The sequence below is a fragment of the Ovis aries genome, chromosome 7 (genome assembly GCF_016772045.2).
Source record: "Ovis aries strain OAR_USU_Benz2616 breed Rambouillet chromosome 7, ARS-UI_Ramb_v3.0, whole genome shotgun sequence".
NCBI classification, from domain to species: Eukaryota; Metazoa; Chordata; class Mammalia; order Artiodactyla; family Bovidae; genus Ovis; species Ovis aries.
In genome coordinates this window covers 47,421,258-47,448,728 of record NC_056060.1, presented here as the reverse complement: position 1 = coordinate 47,448,728, position 27,471 = coordinate 47,421,258, and the positions used below count along the sequence as shown (strand labels likewise).

General features: G+C 44.4%; 1 protein-coding gene across 2 annotated transcripts in view; it reads right to left on the bottom strand.

Moving 5' to 3' along the window:
- RORA (RAR related orphan receptor A) overlaps positions 1-27,471 on the bottom strand; it is an 807,747-nt gene that overhangs the window by 436,738 nt on the left and 343,538 nt on the right. The window contains exon 1 of one of the 2 annotated variants that reach the window (XM_027971773.3): positions 1-27,471. This exon is cut by the window's left edge and continues 52,280 nt beyond it; it is cut by the window's right edge and continues 343,538 nt beyond it. The exons of the other annotated variant lie outside the window; for it this stretch is intronic. The gene's annotated coding sequence lies outside the window, so the exon portion shown is untranslated. 2 annotated transcript variants of the gene reach the window in all.

The following is a 27,471-nucleotide window of genomic DNA, read 5'->3' as shown; positions in this document are numbered from 1 at the left end:
TGATAATCTTCTTGGAGTCAGCAGCTCATGGTCAATTTTCCTCTACTGAAGAAAATCAGACCAGCCCCCCAGGTAACAGAAGCTGCCAGCCCCACCTACACATGGCATTTCTAGGCACAGGGTGGCCGGCGGCATCCTTTGCCTGCAGCTCCGTCCAGCACTGCTGTTTCTGGCTCCCCGCAGACTCTCTTCCCCTTTAAGATTCCAGGAGGGTGCCTGTCAGTTCCAGGAGCAGAGAGACAAAAGCTGTCCCAGCTCTCTGTGATATGAGCATGCCACTTAGCAAGTCCTTCCTGACTTGGCAGCAGGCTTCCCGCCCTGAGGGAACGGGAAGAGAGACTGGACCGGACCATCACATGCCTTCTGCTCCAAGAAGCAGGGAGGTGGGAGCAGAGAATGGGCCTTCACTACAGGAAGAAAGTGTGTCTCCACTGTACTGAGAATCCTTGGAGCCTAGAAGATGCTGACACCGTGAGGGATGTCTAAGATGAAGGAGGCCACCTCTGAGGCACCTTTCTTACTCTTCATTGCCATGCGCCCAGCACCTGGCTTGGAGTTAGGTCTGCTCCCACAGCCCCACAAGCATCCTGTGTTTCCCCGGCTATCATCCTGGCCCTACTTCCCACCAGACTAGCAACTCCTCCAGGGCTGTGTTGCCAGCATTCTGCATGGTTCCAACAGAGAAAGATGCTCCCTAAATGTTTGTTGAAAGGCTGACTGTTAGAAAAAGAAAGAAAGATAGTTTTCTAGAGCATCCTTTTGCTGAGAAGGAAGCTGGTGTTTAGAGAGAGAGAAAAGGAAGGGAGGAGGAAGGGAAAGGAGCCAACCTTTCTGAAAAACCCACAGGACAGAGAGCATCTTAGGCATCTGCCATTCCTTGATTCAGTTTCTCCCAGAATCCCAGTGAACTAGGTCTCCTTGCTCTGCAGACTTGCTTATGGGCGCTGGGACACACATTTACTTGGGAGCGAACAATATGCAAGGTTGCATAAAGGGAAAGGCTGAACAGTTGGGGACAGTGACCACAGGAGAGACCTGAGTCACAAGCCTCACGGTGAGCTGGAATGAGAGCAGGGCTATACAGGGGAGGAGGTTTGAGAGATACTAAGCCCTCCCTGGAATTTACATTTGGCCTGCCTTGCAGGCAGAGATGCAGAATCCTTGGATTTAAAATGTTAAAGGGCAACAGACCCAAACTGGGGAACGCCCAGCTTCTACCTTGCCCCCCTTCACCTTTGCCCGTCGGCAGAGTTAAATTTATACCAGGTGGAACTCATATGTCGAAACTGAAATGCTTTACTGCTGGAAATGGGAAACTTGACAACCCTGTGCATGGCAACAGATGTAAGAATGCCTTCAAAATGTCAGATTACTTCTGAAAACTGGGGGCAAGTTACAGAGAGATTCTAAAAGAGCATTAAGTATTTCCCAATTTTGAAAAGAGAGGGAAGAGTATTGTACATATGTGCATATGCTCCAGAAGGCTCACTGCTCACAGCAGCCTCTACTATAATTCTCAGGTTCCATATTTCTATAATAAGAAATTCAGAGGTCATTGTCTTATTTTCCAGTTGTCTGTGCCATACGTGTTAAGTGTCAATACTCGTTTCTTTTGAAATATGTATTTATTTATTTGGCTGTGTCGGGTCTTAATTGTGGCACACAAGGTCTTTGTTGTGTCGTATGGGATCTTTGATTAAGGTGCTCAAATTCTAGTTGTACCGCACAGGCTCAATAGTTGCAGCGCATGGGCTTGGCTGCTCCATGGCACGTGGGATCGTAGTTCCCTGACCAGGGAAGGAACCTGCATTCCCTGCAATGCAAGGTGGATTTTTAACCACTGGACCACCAGGGAAGTCCATCAGCACTTGTTTTAAGTCATCTGATGCTAGAGTGAAGGCCCTTTTGTGATTATTTATCTTAACCCCCTTAGTTTATATTTGGTAAAATTGGGAGCTCATGGAGTTTTCTCCAAGTTTTAGTAGAGGTCGGCCTAGAACACAGCATGTTTCTAAAATGTCTAATCTAATGTCACTCCTTAACTGCCGACCATCCTAACTCTTCTCAGAAGGACACAGGGTATAGATCTTAAACAAGGAAGAAATTACGCTTGGAATATTGCTTGTCCACACCATTTCAGCTTTTTCTTTGCCCCAGAGGCCTCAGCTGCCGAATCCTGAGTGTGAGAGCCATGGAAGGTAATGTTCAAACAACATGTGTTTCCGAGGCCACCCTCGCATGCTCTGGGCCCCCTTCATGGGGACTGCAGAGAGCAGCTGTCATAAGGTGGGGCCAAGGGTTGTTCTGCTTGTGCCAGTTTAGTGGAGCCGTGATGTTATGCACAGAAATCTTGGGTATTGCAATAATCCTGGATTATAAATAATTTAGCATATTTCTTTGTAAACTGCAGTCCAGAATCCTTGCAAATAAGAAAAGGATTAACTTTTTTAGAAGGACTTGCTCTTGAGACTTTAAGTTCAAGGCAGAACAATGCTTGCCGTGGTAATTCCATCTATTTTAAGATCACAAAACCATACCAAGTTGAAACCAGAGCAGAAGATATTAATGCAGTGCTCTCTCTGAAGTGCCCAATAGTGGGACGAGAAAGCTTTCAAAGGGAATTAAGTAGACAGAGAAAGCTCCCTGTTCGTGTCCAAATCATAAGGAGCCAGCTGAATAGGATTCACAGTTCTCCGTGGGAAGAACCCACACCACCGCTAATGTTCAAAACAGGGGGGCGATGTCTTGGGAAGATCAAGGACCCAGAATTCTGCTGTCAGAATCAGCCGCCTGCCCATTAGAGCCTCAAAAGACCCTTTTCCATGGGTGAGCTGATACGATCCTGCAAATGAGCCCATTTTTCCTTTTCTAACCAGCCCAAACTCTATCTGAAGGAAGCGGTCATTATGTAATACTTCCCAAGCACCCTTGATGTAAGCTTCAGATCTGGGGTCTGTGTGTGTGTGTGTGTGCACGCGCGCATGTGGGCGCACAGCGGGAGAGTGTGAGGGGGCAGCAGAAAATAAGACGTACATACAAAGCAGAGAAACTGGACCTGGAGCTACCCAGAGTGTGGAAGGACAAACAAGCGTCCGGAGCACGCCTCGGGTCAAGAGGTCAGCACCTGGTTGGGACACATAGGTGGAGGTCATAAGAGGAACAAAGTTAGCCACAGAGAGTCATAGTTGGGGATAAACGAAGGGCAACAGGAGACAGATGCCGACAGATACAGGCTCAGAAACTAGCAGCTGCCAAGTGGGGGGCAAGGCAGGAGGGTGAAGGACTAGAGGAACAGGTCAGTGAAAGCACACCACCAAAGCCTGGCCTCCAAGAGCCCCCATGAACCACTATCTGCCTGTGTTTCCAGCCTCATCTCTTGCTGTCCCCTGTGTGACATCTTATACGCCACCACATTAAAAATGCAGCAGTCTCTGTGCTCATCTCCATTCTTGCCTGTGTTCCTTCCGTACTCTGCACCTAGGCCGCTCTTGCTCCCTTCTCCTAATAATATCTCTCATTCTTGAAGATTTAGCCGTAGAGTTACCTCCTCCTGGAAACCTTCCTTGGTCCCCCAAATTTTAGGCTGGGTTAAGTACCACACCCTCATGCTCTGATGACATCATGCCAATTTCCCAGCTTCTGCCTAAGGAAGACGGCAAAGAGTTTTCATGTGAAAATTGTGAATTCTGAAAGGGTCATGGCTGACTTGAGCACTGTGTTCAGAAGGACTGTGCGGCTTCATCTGAACTCCTTTGGAAAGAACACTGCCCTTCCTTAAGGATACCTTCCACTTAGGAGTATGGGCCACAGTTTGTCATTGCTGATCTACAGCAGTATCTCATTTGCCAGATGAAGGCTCCCGAGTCTGAAAGACGTGAAATATCTGCTTAGTTAACACAAAGTCTTGTGATTCCTTACTAAGTGCTTCTTTTAAGTGATAAGATTCCCCCAAATTCTAAAGCTGGGATATTGAAACTCTTAACAGATCCTTAGCTATTCCCAGAGGATGAGGATTACATAGTGATGGAGCCATGAGGCAAAGCTTAGAGGTTTGGCAGTTTTGCTTAGACACCCCTCACCTCTGTGTCTTACGATGTTTTTCTCCTGCCTAATCCTCCACAAGTCCCTGTCTTCATACTCTTCTCTAATCAGTGCTGTTGGCACTGCCAGTGCCTGTTACCCAAGTTAAAATGAAGACTTCTGAGCTGACTCTCCTGATAACACAAATACGCCATCAAAATGGTGCAGTCCCCCGGTGTCAGGCAAGAAAGTGGAGAAAGCTGAAGTCACCTTTTCAGCTTCATCTTTCACTCCTCACTCTGGAACCTGAAACTTTCCTGAGAAAGAAATATACTTGGAACAGTTTCTTTTGATAAACTCCTTCCCTGTCTTACCATGGAAGGAATTTTCCAGCGGGTTCCAGTTTCAGGAGGTTACAAGGCACAAGGGAAGGAAAGCTGGCACAGTCTCAGTCTGACAAGGGGTTTTCACGTTACCACTGTACTTAAATTTAACTGGACCATCTTATGATTCAATAGTTCACTTTCCTGAGATGTTAAATGGTGAGAAATGCTAGTTGCTCACCTTCCCATCCCCTCTCCCACCGTCCCTGCTTCCATGAGGGTCTGTGATTAGAGATGAACTCTCCCAGCATGACTCAACTTGGCAAAAGATCATCTAACCTTTCAACTTCATTTTGACAAACTAGGCTAGAGAGAAATCACCAGGATGTCCTCCCGCGACACGCTTTAACATCAATGACCTGCTTCACCAGGTTACCTGAGGACACGGCTCTGAGCAAAGATGGGTGAATTCCCAGCAGTGAAAGCAAGTGAGAGATGATGGCAAGTGAGAAATGATGGCAGGACATCCTCCTTGACCCCCTATCCTGGGATGCTCACCAACAATCAGCAACTATGTCCTCTGTCTCACTCTGCTGTGTTTTTAGCAGCTCAGTTTCCTCAGAGGACAGGGCAAGAGGGAATGGGATTAAGCTGGGAGCCCTGATTTTTCAGAGGGAAGAGGGTATTACTTCTCATTTCAAGGTTCTCTGAAGGGTTTCTGGACAACCAATCCCCTACCCTGATCCAGGCGCTATTATCTCTGGGTGCCCACCTTACTTCTGCACAAGAAATCAAAGTAGCCAGTTTACAGTTAAATTTCCAAGTGGCTGAAAAGAGAAGATGCTGTTGAATCTGTCTCTTTTTTTTTCAAGTCCTGTAAGAAAGAGGGTCAGAGGGAAGGGGGGCTTGGAGGAAGGAGAAGAGAGCAAGAGAACTTCTGAATGATCAATACATTCAACTGTAATTGTGCCTCAGTGGAAGGATGGCTCAAGGAGGCAGCTGGGAGATGAGATCCCCAGATCACAAATATTAAGGATGAAAGGACCTCAGAGGTCACCTGCTATCAGTTCAGTTCAGTTCAGTTCAGTTGCTCAGTCATGTCCAACTCTTTGTGACCCCATGAATTGCAGCACGCCAGGCCTCCCTGTCCATCACCATCTCCCGGAGTTCACTCAGACTCATGTCCATCGAGTCAGTGATGCCATCCAGCCATCTCATCCTTGGTTGTCCCCTTCTCCTCTTGCCCCCAATCCCTCCCAGCATCAGAGTCTTTTCCAATGAGTCAACTCTTGGCATGAGGTGGCCAAAGTACTGGAGTTTCAGCTTTAGCATCATTCCTTGCAAAGAAACCCCAGGGCTGATCTCCTTCAGAATGGAGTGGTTGAATCTCCTTGCAGTCCAAGGGACTCTCAAGAATCTTCTCCAACACCACAGTTCAAAAGTATCAATTCTTCGGCGCTCAGCCTTCTTCACAGTCCAACTCTCACATCCATACATGACCACTGGAAACAAATGGGGCTTCCCAGCTGGTGCTAGTGGTAAAGAACATACCTGCTAATGCAGGAGACATAAGAGACATGGATTTGACCCCTGAGGGGGGAAGATCCCCTGGAGGAGGGCACGGTAACTCCAGTATTTTTGCCTAGAGAAGCCCATGGACAGAGGAACCTGCTGGGCTACAGTTTATAGGGTCATAAGGAGTTGGACATGGCTATAGTGTCTTAGCACACAAGCACTTTACAAAAGAGAAAACTAAAAGTCAGACATGCCAAGGGATTTGCCCAAGGTTACACAACTTGTGAAGAGAGAAGCAGAATCCAGATCTAGCTCTCCCAGGTCCCCCATCCAGGGCCTTCCCCATAATCCACCCAAATGGCCATGGGGACACTTGGGGCCTATAGGAGGACACTACGTCCAACTCCAAGAGGTGGCCCACCATGCTCTTCTCCTCAAAACACAATGTCATGGCTGCCCACTTTCTGTAAAAACTCTCCCTCTGCCTGTCGACCACATGGACATAGAGACAGCTCTCCCTATAAAGAGCTCTCACGGCTTTTACTGTAAAGCTGGCAAAGCCATTTTGGCGATCATTTTTTCTAGCACAGAGGCTTCTTGACAAGAGGATTAAAGCAGGCAGCTTTCCAAAAAGTCTCAAGAGTAATTTAAACTCTGTATGTTAATCCTTGTCTGGAGTTTTGTACACTTGTGTGAAAACATAAATCTCGCCTGCCACACCCATTCAGCAAACCCATCACTGGTGTGGTTTACAGAAATTAAGAGAAAAAAAAATTTGAGTGAACCCAGTCATAAATTAAGACCAGGAACCTAACTGTGCAAAAGGAAGTTTTGGAAGTTATAAGCCAAAATGGAGTATGTGGTCATAAACCTGGGGATTTCTCAGGCAGAAGGTGGTAGTTCTTTTGGAGCATGGTTCCTTAGTGCATGTGGCCCCAACCTCCAGTATCTACTATCTGATGAGCTGAGGTAGAGCTGATGTAATAATAATACAAATAAAGTGAAAGTGAAAGTTGCTCAGTCATGTCCGACTCTTTGTGACCCCATGGACTATACAGTCCATGGAATTCTCTAGGCCAGAATACTGGAGTGGGTAGCCTTTCCCTTCTCCAGGAGATCTTCCCAGCCCAGGGATCGAACCCAGGTCTCCCGCATTGCAGGCGGATTCTTTACCAGCTGAGCCACAGGGAAGCCCAATGCACAATAAATGTGCTATACTCGAATCATCCCAAAGCCATCCCTTCTCCCCGGTCCATGGAAAACCCGTCTACTACAAAGTGGTCCCTGGTGCCTAAAACGTTGGGGACCTCTGCCTTAGCAGTTTTTTTCCCGAAAGATAAGATGGGAATGGGACTGGAAAATATTGCCTCTCAATGTCAGTCTACATCAGAATCACCAAGGGAGTGTGTTAAAAGTCAGATTGCCAGGCCCCTCGCCCCTTGACTTTCTGATTCAGGTCTAGGGTGGTGCCTGAGAATCTGCATTGCTAACAAGTTCCTAGGATACCCTGCTGCTGCTGGTCTGAGACCACACTCTGAGAACCTCTGGGCTGGAAAGAGCCCCTCAGGCCTCCATTGGGGTGGGACTTCATTACAAAGCGGAAGACAGGATTTGAGGTGGAATTTAAAAATCCACTCACAGGTGCAGCAGGCAGGTGAGAAACTCCAGCACATGGGTGCGAGGGTCCCACTGTCATAGCATCGGCATCCGCCAGTCCCTTTTACAAGAGGTGAGCACTCCAGCTTTTTGAGTAACCTCTAAAAAGATAATGCCCCTCTGAGCAAAAGCAAACACCCGGAGGCTTAAAAACCTGAGGTCCCCGTGCCCGCTCCTCAAGCCAGCAGAAAATACATTTATGTCAAGAAAGTGCAGTGTAAATAGAGAGCAGGGCTTGATTTCCACCAGCCCGAGTCAAAGAATCTGCTGAGGAGGCCACATGACACTCGAAATGAAACCCAGGTCCTTGATACCCAGAGGCCAGAAAGGGAATGGAAGATCCAAGAAAATCCAAACATTCCTGAATCTCTACAGTAAACACTTCTGATCGGATCCTCTTGCTATTGTGGAACATACATGAAGTTCATTAACTGGCATGCATTAAACAGGAAAAGGTAGAGAAAAAAAAAAAAAAGATGGTGCTGGAGGACAAATCAGTAATTGCTCCTTCAGAGCAAACCAAAGTTACTGAGAAAATCTCCTATAAAGGCTCTGTCAAAACAAGTCACTGAAGGATTAGTGAGAGCTAAATCCTCCGTCAGAGAGATTTTTCTCAACAGTCGTAAATGGGTTTTAGTATCGGAAAATCTTAGAAAATATACTTCCCCTGCCCCTACCCTCCTCTCAGAACAGCTCTTTCAATAGTTTGGTATCTTCTGGAAGCACAGTGTTTCCTTAGGCTGAGACGTCTTTAAAAAATAAAATAAAATAAACTCTGTCATTTGCAGCAGAGTCAGTGGCTGGAAATAAATTGTTACAGACACTGTATTTCAGAGGCTTGCCCATACAACACACATGTTCAAGTACAGTCCTTTCTTTTCCTGGCAATTTCCCTGAGAAAAATTAATATAGGGCTGTTAGAAGCTAATACTCCTACTTTAACTTTTATATCTTTTTTTTTTTTTTTTTTTCATTTTGGACTTCTTCCTTAAGGTTTAACTGTTCAATTTGTTTGTTTGGTAACAGCAAGAGCTGAAATTTAAATTTCATTTTTGAACATGGGTAGCTGATTACTTATTTTTTTAATTAGAAAAAGGCAAACCCTGGTAACACTATACATTTTGCAATGGTAGCCTATGAAGAGCACACATTTTAATTCTATCAGTAAAGGGTCATCTTATTTACTCTCTCTAAACTATCACCAGGACTTGTGTTTTATTTCTGAACAGTCTTCTCTGGAACTCCCATTGCTGGATTATGGAGGTCTGTCTCTTTCATTAAGCTAGTGTGTAGAAAAGACGTACTTACACCAGAAACACTCTTAGAAACACTGGCATTTATCCCCACAAGAGGGGGACCAGGCAAAGCCATTTTCCTATCTGCCTCTTAGATGGTTACACTCCATTTTTTTTCTGACCAAATCTTTGTTCTCATATCAGCTCTCAGAGCTAATGCATCTAGACATCACTGGTGCCAATCAATGGAAAGCTAACATACTTGCAAAATGCTCCCTGTGTGAGTCAGGACTGATTTCACTTCTCTGGATACAGACTATGTTTCAAATTTCTCATTTCTACCATTAGATCCCTTACAAACATCCGTCTCCATGCAAAAATATTTTTCCTGACATCCAAATGGCAAATCTTAGTTACAAACCTGTTTTGAGACATTAATATACTCAGCCATCCCTCAGCATAGTGTATGTGAGGAGGTGACTAAAAAGAGTCCCCAAATTGTTCCCGTCCCAACACACCTTAGGCCTAAAATTTTGCCACTGAAATCCTTTATGATTTTTAATGTCTGGGACTATCTTTTTCATATTAAATTATTCCAAGAGAACCTATTTAATCTATTGAATCAGTAAGACTATAGAGAATTTAGCAAGTCTTTTATTTTGGTGGTAAAGCCAAGAGAATTTAGGCTTGGGATTATACAGACCTGAGTTGGCATCCAGGAACCATGGTTTTCTAGCTCTGGGAACTTGGGCAAGTCACTTCGTCTCTAAGAGGCTCAGTTTTATCATTTATAAAAGGGGAATAATAATACCTACCACCAGGAATAAAGACACAGGAAGAGCACTCTGCATGGGGTCTGCCCCCTAGACAGTGCTCACTAATGTGAATTCCAGGGGCCAGTTGGGTGGGGAGAGTGAGGTCAGGGTAGATTATCCTCCTAAGGTTGACCAGAGGTAATAGAAACAGGGTATATTCTGGAAAGGGAGCTCCAGGAGGGGGCCACTCCAGAGAGAGAGAGAGAGAGAGAGAGAGAGAGTTTGTGTGTGTGTGTGTGTGTTGTTTAACTAACCAACAGCAGTGGACACAAGTCCACTTGAGAGAGCAGACTGCAGAGCTGAGGAAACAGCCACAGAGAAGAGAGAACAGCCTTCTGCCTACCCCATTCTCAGCTGACTGCCAGCACTACCCACAGTTTTACAAGTTTCACTCCAGTTCTGCCCTAACTTGATTACATACAAGGGTTTTGCATACATTATCTCAAAAATGACATCGAGCGATCTTTGCCTTTGGGATTAATGAGTAACCAGGATGTACACATGCATCTCCACTTCACTAATGATCAAGGTAAAGAGTTGCCGCAGATCTTTCTCTTGTGTGGAGGGGGCATGACTGCTAGCTGGATATGTACAGGAAAGCCTGACCCAGTAATCTTGGTCACATGTCCAGAGACCAGGAATGCCTATTTTGGCCGGGGTGGGTGGGGGTGGATGGGAGGATGAGGGTGAGTTTCCAACAGCCTGAGATACCATTCTTCAGGGAAGAATCTGTTTTTGTGCTCCTTACCCAGTGGGTAGATCTGCTGTAGTTAAATACATATTTCTGAGCCCTGAATTGAAGCACTTGTTTTCCAAATGACTTAAGAATTTTATTTACATGGTTGTTTTCATTATGTTGCTATGAAATTGCACATTTATTGAAAAGATAAAGCTTAAATGATAGAGATGAACCTGGAAATATCACCATGCCCATCTACAGATAATGTGTACGCACATAGACAATGCATGTTCAGTACCTCAGTCATGTCCGACTCTCTGCCATCCTATGGACTGTAGCCCACCAGGCTCCTCTGTCCATGGAATTCTCCAGGCAAGAAGGCTGGAGTGGATTGCCATTTCCTCTTCCAGGGGATCTCCCCAACCCAGCGGTCGAACCTCCATGTCCTGAGGCTCCTGCATTGGCAGGAGGATTCTTTACCACCGAACCACCTCCACCCCATGAGACCTGACAATTGTTAATCTCACATCTTCATTCATTCACCTCCATATTCTTGAGTCTCATCTTAACCACAAAGTCATGCAACTGGGAAAGCAAAACCGCCCGTAAGAGAGAGATGAAGACCTCTCTGTGAAAAGAACAGACAAGGCCCATACTAAGTTCAGTTCAGTCACTCAGTCGTGTCCGACTCTTTGTGACCCCATGGACTGCAGCACGCCAGGCCTCCCTATCTATCACCAACTCCCAGAGTTTACTCAAACTCATGTCCTTTGTGTCGGTGATGCCATCCAACCATCTCATCCTCTGTCGTCCCCTTCTCCTCCCGCCTTCAATCTTTCCCAGCATCAGGGTCTTTCCAAATGAGTCAGTTCTTTGCATCAGGTGGCTAAAGTATCTCTACTAAGTTAGAGAAATGATTTGATGTTTCCCCTCCACCCCTATATCCTTCTTATCCTGGATGAACAATGTTGAAGATGGATCTTAAGTAGGAGTCAAGAAACTATAAGATTAGAAAAGGAAGCTCTATTTCTTGTTCATATTAGTAAGTGACAGAACACATTCAAATTGAGTTCCAGTGACTCCAAAACATATGTGGGAGAGGGCCAGGATGGTCTTTAGGCTTTGGAGGAGTTCTGTTTCTTGGAAACATGGGCTTAAGGAATAGGAGTAGACAGAACTGGTGAATCTGTGTGTGGCTCAGGTCCTCTGTGGTTAAATAGAAGCAGTCAGGGCAGAATTTTTCAGAAAATAAGGCAATACATTTTGAGAAATATCACATGGGGTTGGATGGGGAAGTACTACTAAAACAACCATTCAAAATTAATGTGAAGAAGTTTTACACAGCATATATTTTTCAGGGATCTGATAGGAGGACACAGGGGATTGGGAGGGGAGGACAAGCCAGGATCATAGGCTTACTGATGGACGAGACTATGGTAGAAATGCCCTAGAAACATTTAGCAAAGAGTCCCCGTGGGCAGTGACTTACCCTCACACCACTGTTAACAAATACAAGGGTCAGGGGTGATCCACATCCTACTTAGGAGAACAATAAGCAGCATTTCATCTCCAGGCTATCATGGGTTGTCCACAGTACAACATAAACCCTGCCTGAACTTGAGAGGTCAGCCAAAGGCAAACATGGCTCACAAGCACTATTTTCCTAGCTCATCTTCATCCATCCAGCTTTAGGATCTCACAGACAAGATCTCGGAGACATGAATATGAACACATCATACTCAGAAGTCCTCAACACAGAAAATAGAGAACTCTGCATTCAGCCACCTGGGCTGAACTCAAAGCATATGTCCCAATATGGACATGGTACCTTCACAGCTCTTATCTGATTGCAGTGCACAAATGTGGATTAGAAATGACATGATCACTAACTTTCTGAGGGGGAAAAAGGGGAAATCCAGTAGAGTAACTGGGTAAAAAGTTAGTAATGAAAGGTAAGTAACCCAGACAGGGAGTTTCCTGAGCAAGCATACCCTGGCAGCTTTAGCCATGCTCCTCTGACGGCGCCCTTTTCTACTTCAGTTGATAGATATCTGACCCAGTGCTTGACCATCTATTCAAACCACCTCTTGCCATTTCACCAGGTAGGGACGTCAGCAAAAAGTCATTTCAGTGTAAGTAGCACCCACTTTCCAAAACAACCCTCCACACTTCAAACTAAACAAACGACTAAGTAAACCCAGATTACATACAGCTTTATCAGAAGGAGTTTGTGTAATCTCTGAATCAACAAAGTCTGGGAAATGTGTGTACAGAATATCCATTATACAAATGTCAGGCCACAAAGTCAAATTCTTTTTTTGATATGCTATTAAGCGCTCCCGAATCCAGCCAAGATGGAGAAGGGAATGGTAACCCACTCCAGTTTTCTTGCCTGGAGAATCTCATGGATAGAGGAGCCTAGTGGGCTACAGTCCATGGGGTCACAAAGAGTCAGACACCACTGAGTGACTAACACAATAATCCACCCAATAGAGGATAGCAGGGGAGGCCCAGGGTCTGCCAGCCTCTACCTTCCAGCCTGACTCTCTTTATGTAAAGAGCAGGAAAGCAAATTTTCCACAGAGTTATTCTCACTGTTTCCTGGAAAGAGCAAGATGCCCTTTCTCATCAGCCTGAATGGAAATCTTCTCTGAGCTGGTTTAGTTGATGTGGGTTAAGCCTGAATATCACACAACTTCACAACCACAATACAACTGGGATCATTTGGTGCTTTTTAACTTTGTTGGGTATAACTTACAAAGCCCAAGATTAAAAGGGTCATTTATGGTCTGCCAAATAGAAAGTTTCAAAGTGAAATGCTTAAGTCACATCATTAGGGGAAGAAGAAAGAATTAAAATGTATACTCACATACAGAATTAAGTATGCTCATAAAATGATCAACACAGGAAAATATAGACAACAGCAGTTCAAAAGTACAGTCAGTTGGATTGTCATGGAAGTCTTAAAAACGGACATGTACATGTATAACTGAATCACGCTGTATACCAGAAACATAACACTGTTAATCAACCAAGCTGCAATATAAAATTAAAATTATTAAAAATGTCATGGGTTTGATCTACGTGGAAACACATGGACTATTTCATTATTGCCATCATATAGTCCAGAACACTTGTACAACAGGCTGGATACTCTTCAAAATCAAATAGAGCTAAGTCAGATACTAGCCGACACATTCACTATCAACATTTGATTTGGGAAAAGAATTTTATTCTTGAAAGTATCTCACAAGCCATAAAATGCAGACCATATGGCCTTCCTCATAGGTTTTTATACAAATACAATAGGATTACATGTATAATACCTGGCCATGGCACACGCTACAACTATAATATTATCCCTGTCCCCCCAAATCCTTGGAGCAGAGAGATCTCATGTGTGTGTGTATACATTTAGCTTTGAAGTCATCCAGTTAGCTTTGAGGTCACATAATGGACACATATTAAATACTTATCATTTATTCAGTAACAAATATTGATTATTTACCTTTTGTACTGCCTGACCCAGAAGTCCCCCAAAACATTCTTGTTCATGATTAATGGATCAGAACTTTTTATAACACCCCAACTTAAAAAGAAATGCCCAACAGTTGAGTTTATTAACTAATTAGATCCAAATAAGTTAGTTACGTTCTAACAATTTAGTAGTTTTTCAGAAAAATAATAAATCCAATAAATGTAAAGAAAATCATATTTCATTTCATTGTGAAATAACCACAAATATTTATTAATACTAAGGAGACACATGTGCCTGGTGGGCACTTCACAAATTCTCAAACCTGGGCACTAGCCTGGAAACCCCCACCCTCATTTCCTGCTCCACACTGTACCATGTGGTGCTGCTTTACATGACAGCAACTGCCCAAACCCTAGCTTTGCAAAGGTATGACATCACTGAGAAGAATGTCATGCATTCCAATAGTGAAACTATGAGCCACCTTGAGCTAGTAGTTCACACGCTGTCTGACAGATGTCAGGAATTGATATATTTTCCTCAACTATTTAAAGTATTTCCCAGCACTCTTTCAAGTTTGCTGCAATGCCTGGGGTGCCTTGGCTCATTGTCTGGGAACCAAAAAAGTAATCAATTACATCAAATCAGATTCTTCTCGTCTGCTGTTGTACCATAAGAAACACGAATTAGACAACATTATAAATAAACTTAAACAGTAACAAGGCTTGTAACAATGGAGTTCTGTATTTCTATTGCACATTTTAGCCTCTAATATCTCACCTATTCAAAGATATTTGACTTGTGTCATATGGTCACCAGATTGGCTGTGCAGTGAAGGTTCTGGGCATTTGAACAGGAAAAACATCTACTTATCTTGGGGCTTCCCTGGTGGCTCAGTGGTAAAGAATCCACCTGCCAATACAAGAGATGCCAGTTTGATCCCTGAGTCAGGAAGATTCCCTGGAGAAGGAATGGCAACCTACTCCAGTATTCTTGGCTGGAAAATCCCATGGACAGAGGAGCCTGGAAGGCTGCAGTCCATGGGGTCACAAAGAACTGGACATGACTTAGTGACTAAACGACAACAGCAAAATCTTGATCTCAAATGTTGACTTACTGTAAAAAACATAGAGCCATGCAATGTTTACCAGATATCCTCCTCACTAGTGGGAATGTGTGAGCTCTGTGGATCAGCTTCCTGTAAGGTCATTCGAGGTGAAGGAAGGGAATCTCCTTTCACACGTGAAAATAGCTCAGTACCCAAGAACTCTGCTGGCATCTACATTCTTCAGCATCTAGAATCCAGGCCTCGGGAAGCAACAGGGCTAGGCCTGCTCCCATTTAGACTCTACCCAATGTTGTGTTGTAGGCATGTCTACAGAGCTGAATGATGGCTTAAAAACCTGTTCAGGGAGACAGTGGTAAGGTGAGGTGCAGTGGGGCAGAATGTATGTGCTGCACATGCTTAGTGAAGGCTAAGAGGAAAAACCCTGCTTCATAATGCTGGCTGATGTCCCTGTTACCGAGAACCCCACAGGGGAGGAGTGAGGTCACTGAGTTCAGGGCAGGGAGAATTATCAGCCCACTCCCAGGCAGAGGGGTTTCCTTCCCTTCTATATCTGCCTGCAGAAAGCTCTGAATGGAGGGACGTGCTCTTTGCTGAAAGGGAGAGATGCAAATGTCCAAATTTATTAGCTGCTAGTAGGAGATTTCTCTTAGACACATTAAATAAAATCGAAAACCAAAAAAAAAAAAAAAAAAGCTCACGAAAAACCAAAAAGAGCTCTGTGGAGAGGAAGTAGGCTAATCCAAAGCATTTCACAGAGGGGATGAGTCCTGGTCTTCCTACGGTGTGTGCAGGGAACCATCCTGACCTTGATGGCTGAACCCTGCAGCCCAGGGGAAGGTCAAGGGGACCATTGTTCATGAGGCACCAAGCAGAGGCCCAGCAGGTCTATTCATTGTTCTGGAGGGCCCCAGGAGAAGATAGCATAGACTCTTTCCTGAGGAGTGGACCAGGTCACTGGAAGTGGAGGCTTATTACACAAGAAGCAAGAAAAATCCACCTCCAGACTCTCCTCCTGCAACTTTAAAGTAAACTAAGTAACACTGTCTTCCTGGGGGTATCCTTGGCAGAGAGGAGCAGGACCCACTGCTCCTAGTGATGAACACATGCATGGGGCCCTATTGGCCTATTTGCCCATAAGATATATATATATATATATAAATGCCTTATGAAATCATCCTGCCCAGTGAGCATCAGGGGCCTCAGAGTCCTAGCTCTGTCCACTAGAGCTAGGACCAAGGCCTCCTCAGGTGCCTGAGGCCCAAGGCATAGGACCTGGTACCCACTGTCAAAGCTCTGTTTCATTTTGAAATTCAACTGGCAAAAACTATTCTATTCCACCGACTCCTTCTCCAATCACTGTGCAGCTCAAGGTGGAAAATTCAGAGACTTGCCATTCAGAATGCACCATGTTATCCCAATGCGAGTTCATAGACGAGGACACACAGAAAGAAAGAAACAGAAATGCAATTGTTATTACAGGGGTAATGATCTTCCCAGGGACCTTGAATTTGGAAGTAGGAAAAATAGAAGAGGACCAGCCTCCAAGTTCATCTAGGGTGATTTATATGAGGCAGAAACGAGTATACTACCTTGTAACACGTTAGCATTTCCAGGGCAAACTCCTGCTATAAAATACTTTCCTGTTCTGTTGATTCAATAAGCCTGCAGAGGTGCATTTGGCATTCGCATATAGTGTTAATCAAGTATCTTGTTTGTTTTGAAAAATAAGAGGCCAATAACGACAACCCTTGGGTTGCCATGATGTTCCTGGCATTCTCAGATCATGTGCCAAGTCTGGACTTGGGGCCTAGTGTCAGGAACAGCATTTGTTTGGCTCTTGAGGAATTTTCAGACCAGTTACTTCGTTTCCATGTCCTTGTTCCCTACATAACTTGTAGTAATATATTGGAAATGAGTCAATCATCATGCCATCTGCACATTTATCTGTCCCAAGGTTCACTCTGGATTTTCCCAATAGCTTCCTCTCTTACCAGGTTTACCTTTATGATCTGGAGGTCCTCGCTGGGATAGGATGGAGCTGCAGATACGTGGTATGTGGTGTCAGACAAGTCTTTCCTGTAAGTATTAATTTGCAGGAGGGTTAAGGAGTTTCCTCAAAAAGGGAGGTGTACTTGATCTTTAGGAACACTGGAGATTCAGATGTGTACTTACAAATATGATGGCTTGAAGAGAGCGCGGAAGAAAGTCAGGAGATGGGGATGAAAAACAAGGGTCATCAAGGGAAAACCTGAGAGGGCCAATTAGACTCAGCCACAATTCTGAGAGTCAGATGGGAAGATGCTCCCCCACTCCACGATGGTGAAAAGTGAAAGTGAAAGTCATTCAGTCATGTCCAACTCTTTGTGATAGCCTTTCTCTTCTCCAGGGGATCTTCCTAAACCAGGGATCAAACCCAGGTCTCCCGCATTGCTGGGGGATTCTTTACTAGCACGAGGCTTCCCCACAAGGGAAGCCTAAGAATACTGGAATGGGTAGCCTATTCCTTCTCCAGCAGATCTTCCTGATCCAAGAATCGAATTGGGGTCTCCTGCATCACAGGCAGATTCTTTATCAACTGAGCTATCAGGGAAGCCCTCCATGATGGGGGCTGGTGTTTAAACCCACCCAGACCTACTTCCCAGGAGCTGTAGATACTTTGAAAAGGGCTATGTGTACAAACTGAAAGAATTCTCTTATCAATTTCCAGAATACTCCGGGCTCAAACTACTTTACTATGGTGATGTGCTCCTATGAACCCAGAGACAGAAATATTCCTCACTTCAACACAGACTGCTATTCACTTGTCACAGTAATGAAAGATCTGAACCGGTTGGTAGCCTGGGCCAGCAGTTAATCATGAGAAGAAACAGAAGCATATAAGTTACACTCAAGAAAAATAAGAGTGGTGTGGTTTGGGGTGGGCCAAGTCCACAGTGATGACACTAGTGGAAGGTGGAATAGCAAGCAATCTGGTCATGGAAGCCTAGGCTAATTCCTCAACAGACAGAAAACACCCCTTTGGGAACTCAAAGAAATGCTGAGGTTGGGATGAGTTTTGTAAGGGATTGTATTACCTGTGCTAACAGGTGAGGGCTTGAGGCTCTGATCTTGATGTTAATAAGATTCATTCACACCCCAGGGCTAGAAAGGCTTGGAAACACTGTAGTTACATAAGTTTACATCAGCCCCTCCTCTTTTTTTAACTGACACAAAATCTTAGCCCTGTTATCATCTTTGATCTTGGACCACTTCCCTGAGCCACAGTGCAACATGATCTTTTTCTGAAAGGCAGGGAGAAAAGTAAATTCACAGCTTTCTTTCAGAGTGGCCTGAGATTCCCTAATTTGCATTGCTCTGTGAGTGCAAAGCATGATGATAAAAAATGTAATTCTTCACGCACGTCAAAGACAGCTCATTAGATCAATTCCCCCCCCCCGCCACCGTATATGTGTGTGTGTGTGTGTGTGTGTGTGTGTGTGTTTAAACAGGAACCACTGTGCTTTCTTTCAAGTGACAAGAGTTGTGACAGCTGCTCTAGAAGGTGTTCAATGGTTAATTAAGACACCGGTGTCATCGCTGAGCTCTTTTGTATTTCGTAGAAAGCAACTGCTAAACAGATGAAAGTAGGTCTGAGGCAAGGGGTAGCATAACTATTATTTCAATTAATAAATAGCTCTAAAAGTGAAGGAAGTGATAAAGGCCTCCAGAGCGTCTGTATCTGCCCCGGTTCTGTCAGGAAAATTAAACAGAGTGCTCGTGATTGTCATTGCTTCTGTTTAAGAGATCCAAGCGAGTGGGTCACCTGTGCTGAGCCGGTTAGCCTGCTGGTTCCTGGGGCACCCCCTAGTGACACATTGTATACCCTGGCGTATCCACTGCTACAGAAAGGAGCTGGGCCAAATCACCTCTCTTTCTTCCACCTACATCCTCTCTTCTCTTCTCCCCCTCCCACTGCCTTCCACCAAAAGAAGCCCTACAACGTATTTTCAGACAAATATCAGGAAAGCATTTATAAATATTTCAGAGGCGTTTCATAAATAAATAAGCAAATCTACAAGAAGACTTCCCTCTTTTAATGAGATCTTGGCTGTGGTATATGCCTTTTATTTGTGCATCATTAACACCAGTTGGGGAAATTTTTATACTGGACTCTTTTGGAGTTGGGGGAGGGCTCATAATATATGAAAAAGCCTGTGAATGCAAGTCTGAAATGTGTAGCTTCGTCCCTGACAGATTAGGCAGCTCTGGCATGAGGGAATAGCTTTTACTCTTTTAAAAGTAAATACTAATCAATAGCAACTGTGCCGACAAAAACCTTCTGGCCGCCTAATTGCACCACAGCTACTCATAGACCCCAACAGAATTTTCCCCTGGATGTAACAAAATTAACTACCAGGGGCTGAGCTAGTGAGTTATCACCAGCTCGCTATTCAAATGTAATTAACACAACCCCCTGACTGCCACATGTACCATTAAAGTACCATTTGTACCTGTAATTTCCAAACAGGGTCTGAAGGTCATGCCCACATCAATCTTTTCAACATACTCATCTGCACAGGAAATCAAACTGGCAGGGAGGTGGTCCCGACCATTATAGGAAATCTCTTCCTCTCGGAAATCTTGTTTGTAGTTTCTCTTCTGCAGCTTAATGCCCTCTGTGGTCTCTTTGGCCATGTCAGAAATAACCAGACTGTGTCAGAGGCAAACAAGTGGTTTAAGCTGTCTTAGCTTTGGGCTGATCTAGCTGCTTGATATGCAGAAATCTTACTTGACAGGAGCTTGGGATGGATGCTATGGTCACTATTATTAGTTAATAATAACTAATATTTTTACCACTTATTAGGGTTTTTTAAGGACTTCTACCTACATCTTCTGAATGTATTATTATTACTGGTGATTATAATAAGAACAGTGGCCATTTATTGAGCACAGGCTAAAAGCTTTACATATATATTTTATCATTTAATTCTCACAACAACTTTATGAATTAGGAATTATTATCCCTATTTTAAAATCAAGGAAGTTGAGGCTCAGAGAGCATGACTCCAAATGCTCCAAGCATCTGGAATAATGAAGTGGCAGAATTTGAACCCAGGTTTCTGACTCTAAAGGTTCTTCTTTAACCACTATGGAAGGGACTGATAATCATCACCATCACCAGCAACATCAGCATTTGATACACATGGTACACGAAGCATAGAGAGGTAAAGCAATTGACTCAGGGATACTCAGCCTGTAGGAGTTTCCAAGCAGAGGGAAGAACCAGTCATGGGGGCTAGTGGAATCTCTGACTTTCTAACGCACAGCACAGCAGCCTTTCTGTCTTCGAACCAGTGGAGGTGTTGCCAGAGTTCCTTCAGGTCTTTGCTCAAAAACCATCAAGTCTTCTCCCACCCCTACCTTTAGCAGGAATGTCCTTGCTCAAAACCTGCCACCTCACTCAACTTCAAGTAAGTTAACATCAGTCTTCAAGTTAAAGGGTCCAGAGATAATATATGAAGCTATAAACAACAACAAAAGCCTAGATAGAACCAGCTGGGACCGAGATGGCAAGGAACTTCCACAAACCCTCAGTCTCATTATATGTTGATTTGAGTATATTAGCATAGTAAATATGACACACCTACCAGTGGCCATGATAAGACATTAAGGACCAAAGAAGAATTGAAAGAGGGTAGCACTCCACCCCCTCAGAAAAAGTCCTGCCCCTTTCCGGTAGACTAAGGCAGACACCTCCCCATCCTTGGCCTCACTCCTCTTCCTCTGTCTTTACTCTTTAAAATTAAACCCCTCTTGCTGGGTGAGTGAGGAGTTGATCTGTGAACTTATTTCGGCTTCTCACTTCTTTGGCCACCAAAAAAAGCTTGTGCTAGGTCAATATCAGCTTTGGTTTCATTATTTCCTACTCCAACCCTAACAGAAAAGGAACCTTCCCACCCCAAGGCAGAGAGCCTTGTTGAGCCAGGGCCTCAACAGGATCCATATGACCTATTACTCAATTCAGTAATGGAAGAGTCCAGAAGCATAGCCTATTAACCCGTGCAGGACATCTGTACAAGACTTTCAGCCAGAGGTCCTCTCTCTGGGCTCAGGGACCTCAACTACATAATATGCACAGTCATACAGTCATGTCTGACGCTTTGCAACCCCATGAACTACAGCCTGCCAAGCTCCTCTGTCCATGGGATTCTCCACGCAAGAATACCGCAGTGGGTTGCCATTTTCTTCCCCAGGGGATCTTCCCGACCCAGGAACCCAACCTTCCTCTCTTGCATTGGCAGGCAGATTCTTTACCACTGAGCCACTTGGGAAGAATTATATAAAAGCTCTCTTGGTCCCTTCCAGACCTATCATTTTAGGCTATTGGTGAATTCCTTGAGCTAGGAGAGGCCATACACAGAAATCTAACAGCATTATTTTCTCAAAACTTGCCCTGTACTATCCCTGTAAGAACCCAGATAACCATGTGGTCACAAAATCATTGCTTTATAACAGGAAGCATGTTGAGCTGAGGATGCACATTGTTAGGTAACTTTGAGAAATAATCAGCCACTCCAGGAGCCAATAGGGAGAGAGAATATAGGCTGCTCTCCCTCTAGTTCCCATGTGTAACTGGGCAAAGCCGCCCAGTTCGTGAACAGGTCTTCGCAAAGCCACTGAGGTCTGCAGCTACGACTGGAAGTCTTGTAATTTTTCAGCTGCAGGCTCTATTGTCAGAATCCTGTTCCCGGAAGCACAATGTGTATTGAGGGTCCTGCTATGATAGCGGTTTCTTGACTTCTTCTATTTAGAAATGCCTGGTGCTGGCCTCTAAGCCTGGAGTCTGCCTGATGGCTCAGCACTCCTCGTTTCCACCCAGAAGCACATAGGCCACATGCTCATGTGGTTTCTTTCTGGCCCAAAGCTCTCCCTATTCCATCTCAGTGAAGCCCCTGCATCAGAGACACCATCAGCCCAGCTCTGAGGGGACACTCATGCCGCAGTTAACTGTGTTGTTTGTGTGTCAGGCGTAGAGGGGACTTTGGTGTCCAGAGATCCTTGGCATCAATTTATCTCCATTTAAATATGCTTTCCCTTGATTCAGAATGAACTGCAAGAAGCAAAAATACTCATCAAAATGGAATGCAAATATCCAAGGCTCCTTTTTCTCAGAAATGCCCTATTTTCCCCCCTCCATGGTACTAATGTTTTAGAAATAGAAGGCACCTCTAGAGAGACAGGATAATACCAAATTTTTAAATCTGTAGAAAATGAGTACAGGGGTAGGCGGCACTATTAGTGCTACTAAAAATAAGCCTGGGGAAGCGACAATAAATGGAAAAACCAGAAGTCATTCCTTTTTTAAACTGCATTGAAAACTCTGTATATTCAGAAGCCATTTTCTCCAGAGATTCCAACAATAATCCTTTGGATTAAACATTCATTTCCAGAGTGGTCTCTCTCCCATTCTATCCCCCTCTCGACCCTCCCCTCATCACTGCCCCAGCAATGCAGACTGATTATCAGGCTTATTACCCACACAAGACCGTGTGGTTCTGCCAAACGCCACAGTACTGGGGCCATTATGCTGCGCTTGGTGTTGGAGACGAGCATTATTTTCCTTTATGTTTTACAGAGAGTTCTAAGGTTGCTGTACACAAACAACCCAGTGCAGGGGAGAAAGGATGTTCCCCTTGGACTGGATGTCCTTTCCAGTCTGTTCTGCCCACGGTGGATGAGGTGTCTGACATCCTGATCTCCGGGAGGGATGGGGGAGGGGTCTACTCACACCACTGTTCTCAGGGCAGGTCGAAACATGTCCCGAGAAGTCATGCCAGCCATCGACAGTTCTACTGGGCTGGAAAACTGACTGGAAATATCATCACTGCAAGGACAGTGGTTCCCAATATTCCACCTGCTCTGTTCCAGACATCATACCGGATGCATCTGCTAGCTCCGCTGTGGATTCTCAGCTGAGCTGTACTCAGGCATCTGGGCATTTCTTGGATTTGAAGAATTAAAAAAAAAAAATACCAGAAAGAGAAGAAGAGTCTCTCACCAAGCACTAAGTCTCAGGTGTCAATGCACTGGAGACCAGCTCCTTCGTACCTACAGTGGGCTAGTAGACAAGGTCCACATGAGCAGTAATCCCAGGGCCAAAATTTATTCCTGCTTTTCCATCTTCTCGAAAACTTTATCACAACATTGAATCCTCTCACACATAAATAAATGGAAGTACTCTTAGAAAATCTATAGAAAATAGAGTCAAGGATATTTATCAAGGGGCATGTATAAAGCAACTGGTCTGCTTCCTACATTTCATAGAGGTAGAAATTGAGGAACAGAACTTGAAGGTTCTGAATTCAGCATGTGTTGAAGCTGGGAGAGTGCTCTGGCCAGGGCTCCGGCTCCTAACTCAGAGTTCTTACCACCATCCCGGGCCCTGGGCAGGGTTTCTCGTTTCATTCACGGAACTTCAGGAAAGAAAACAGCCTCAGGTCTGACAGGAGTGAAAGGCCAAGGTTTAGAATACCTCCCTCTTTTTCACAAGGCGAACTGGAACATATCACTATTTTCCTTTCTTTGTTTCAGTCCGGGCATTTCTGCCTCTTAAAAGCAGCTAACCCTTCACCATGGAGGTGATGCAAAAATCTACCAATAAAGTAAGCCTGAAAGCCCTTTGCTTCCCACAGAAAAATCTATATGTGCCCTTCAGCCTTATAATTGAGTTGCAAAGGGGAAAATAAAATTGTTTCCTAGCTGTGTGGAGCCATTCCACCCAACATGCCAATAAAAAGCAACTGATGTTTTTGTCCATGGGATGTCCAGGTTCAAAGTTAGATCTATGAAGCTAAACAAGGGCTAGGTTATTACCAACAAACGATTACACTCCGGGTTGTATTGAACAGAGCGCTATTTCAACTCTTGAGACTAATTGGAAGGGTTCTGAAATGTCAGTGTTGACGTCCCCCATCTAGATTTCCTGAATCACAGTGGAAACTAACCCTGAATCTTAAAAATGTTGCCATCCAGAAAGGCTCATGTTTCTAGCAAGAGATGTGAATATTAATCCTGGGTAGACAAATCACTTAGCTATGAATGTCCTGCTTTGCCATCAGATAGATAGGTAATAACCATCTACATTATCTTTTTCTGAAATTGATCGGGAAGATTGAGTAAACAATAATATTCTCTACTTGTAGAGTGTTTTAACTTGTAGAAATGCTTTTATTTGACTTCAATTACTCCTCATAATATCTGTAAACAGGTGAATACCACCTGCCTCAAAACAGCCCTGTGTATTTGGGGGTACAGCCACATTTTAAGAGATGAGAGTACTTAGACTCAGAGGGATTAGGTGGCCCATCTAAGTTACACAGCTGCTGCTGCCTCTGCTAAGTCGCTTCAGTCTTGTCCGACTCTGTGCGACACCATAGACGGCAGCCCACCAGGCTCCCCCGTCCCTGGGATTCTCCAGGCAAGAATACTAGAGTGGGTTGCCATTTCCTTCTCCAATGCATGAAAGTGAAAAGTCAAAGTGAGGTCGCTCAGTCATGTCTGACTCTTAGCGACTCCATGGACTGCAGCCTACCAGGCTCCTCCATCCATGGGATTTTCCAGGCAAGAGTACTGGAGTGGGGTGCCATTGCCTTCTCCGAGTCACACAGCTAGACAACAACAAAGGCGGGACAAACCTAGATTGGCTAGTTCCACAACCAATTTTCTCTGCAAGGAATCACAACACTTTTATCTTGATACACAGGTGATGCTTTTAAAGGTTTAAAAGTATGACACCATAATAACTAATTAAAGGCATCCCCATCCTGTTAGTCATGTCACTATTTAGCAGTCCAAGCCCCTCTCCATCAACATAAATCACCCTTGTATGACTACAGCTAGCTCTGGCAGCACCTGGCTGTTTCTGCTTCACTGATGGATGGATGAAATGGCTGGACCAGTCCTGCAGCATACCCTTTGCTCCCAAGGCCACTTACATGGCCAAGTCCAAGAACATTGGACCAACCCAATCTTTCATCACACTTGGTCTGTTGATTTTATTTGTAGACAAAACACAAGGCTGCCTTCCTGGTGTAATTTCCAGGTTCTTATGAGAAACAACCTCTTCTTCAACTCTCTTCTAGCCCTTCCCCTTAGGCTTTAAATCCCTCAAATGAGGATCTAAAAATAATCATTCTACAATGAGAGACAGGCATAAAGTACAAATATATTAAAGAATTAATTCAGGGCAATGGACTCATTCACTAATGAATAAGTAAAATACTTAGCAATTTGGCAGGGGCAGGAGAGGGGGCGTGGAAACAAGAGGGGTGGAGACCCAAGAAGAGGGTCTCAGTCAACTGATGTGGGGAGAGGTCACAGGGGTGGGAATGGGATAGAACAAGTGTTCTAGGAACACTGACGATAGTCCACTGACTGCATTGTTTTGCTTAAGGCAATGCCTATTGAATGTTCTAGGCAGTAGAGAACTGGTTGGAGGATCTATTAACAGGTTGGATTTATTAAGATTTGTTAGATTAAAAAAAATTAAGCAGCTTTACTGAGATAAAACTACACACCATAAATTCCACATACTGAGAGTGTCCAATTCAATGATTTTTAGTAAATTTATCAAGTAGTTTAACCATCACCAGAATCTAGTTTTAGAAACAAGTTTGAAGAAATCGTGCTTTGAAAATGTCTACTTCTTCCCCATAACAAAGAGTATTTCCTTTTGTCCTGTGAACTCAAGGATTTATTCTTATGAACAACTGCTTCAGTTAGGTTTCACTGGAGCACTGCATCAAGGCTTTAAAAAATCTGCCCTCTTTTTGTGGTTTCTGTGTATTGGGATTTGAGGTGAGCTCAGAGCCCAGCCACTCAGTACTCAGACTCAAGGAGGTGTCCCTGGCCCACCATCACTTCCACAGCCTCCACACCCACTCCTTGGAGAGTTACAGGGAGCTCTTGGTCACATCTCCGGTTCCCAGAAGCAGGAGAACAAGCATGTGACCAGCCCCTCCACCCCAGCTTCCTACACCCAGCCCTCCTGGGAAGGCATGGGGGAAACTGGGTGCCATCATGGCATTCCCTCCTGGTTGCCAGGTCCTCTTGTTGTTTCTACATTTCTTAGAGACTGTCAGCCCAACTACATACCACCCCCTCCTGCCCACCACGTGACAGGTCACACTGTCCTTTTTCTCAGGAGACCGAATCAATGAGCGACCTCATTCCAGGTCTTTCTGTTTCACTGTGAGTCAGGTGCAAGACGGAAAGGAAGCCCTAATTGAAGGCAAATGCTAGAAGGAAGATACTCTCTGTTTTGCTGCCATTGGTTAGCAGCAGACATGGGTAAAGAATGAGTGTGAGCACATGTTTGGTTAAGTATAGAACCTACTTAAACCCTTTAGGTTGACTGTTTAGGTTCAAAGTTACAGTTGTGGAGTGGGAGTCTATTTAAGAGAGTCTGAACAAAAGGCATATATATCCTTTATACATGCTATTCTCTCTTTAGAGAGTCTTCTTTCTTCCTCTTGCCTGTCCTTCCATCTCACTGTTCTGCAAGCCCTAACAACTGACCATCCTTTCCCCAGGGTCACCCCTTCCTGTGGAACTTAGGCTGATGGATCAAGTGTTTCTGTTTGGTGTCTGTCATCCTTCCACATGGTGAATCTTCCAGAAAGAGGACCATACCCTGAAGTCTAATACTATATCTGGTACATAAAAGACACTCCAAAGATGCTCGGCACTCAACTGATGAGGAAAGGATCATGAAAACGAACAGGGGCTCACGTGCCAAGTAATTATTTCCTTCTTCAGGCAGCTGTGCTAATCTGCCAGACTTTACATGACCAGGGAACATTGTGTGATAATTTTGTGAATTAAGAAATCGTTTTGGACTCAAGTAGCATCAAACATAAAGGGCAGTGTTAGATTCCAAGAAAAAGGGCTGCAGGCTCTGGGAAGGGAGCTTTCCAGAAGTACTTGTCCATTGGGAAAGTCATGGTGTGCAGACTCCTAGTGAAAGAGAAGACATTTACAGTCTTCCCAGATTTGGAAGAATAAGGCAAACACTCCTCCTTACAAATATCTACAGTCAGAGTTATATCCACAACAAACAATATAAAGGTGTTCTTTCCATCTGTGTCTTATAAAATTGCCTTCACGACTTTAATTTTGTCTCTCATGTCCAGTTACCGCACGCCCCATGCTTAGCACAGTATCCAGAACACAGAAAGCACTTAGTAGATACTGGAGGTATGAATGAATATTTTATAGTCTGGCTGGCCTCTTTCCCTACAAAATGTGTATATTTTGCTCCTCTGTGCTCTAAAAACATAAGAGTGATGAAATGAATTTTCCATTGACCATCTCACTTGTCTAGGAAGCAATCCACAAACACGTTAACAAATGAGAAATTAGCAAATCCATGCAAACCAAGGCCTGGGAGTACCGCCATTTAGAAAAATAATGCAGTAAAGACTCAAAATCTCAGACATCCTAAAGTGAGGATCCACCTTTTGAATGGAGAAATGTCAGAGGATTCTGGGGGCTAGTGGGATAGCCAGAAAGAAGCAGGAATGAAGGGGAGGGAAGGGAACTAAGGCTTCTTCGGCACCTACTTTGAGACAGGTATCTGGCCACAGACCCCATTTCTCATGTCAGTTCTAATAATAGAAACTACCACCTGGTTAGGGCCATTGTGAC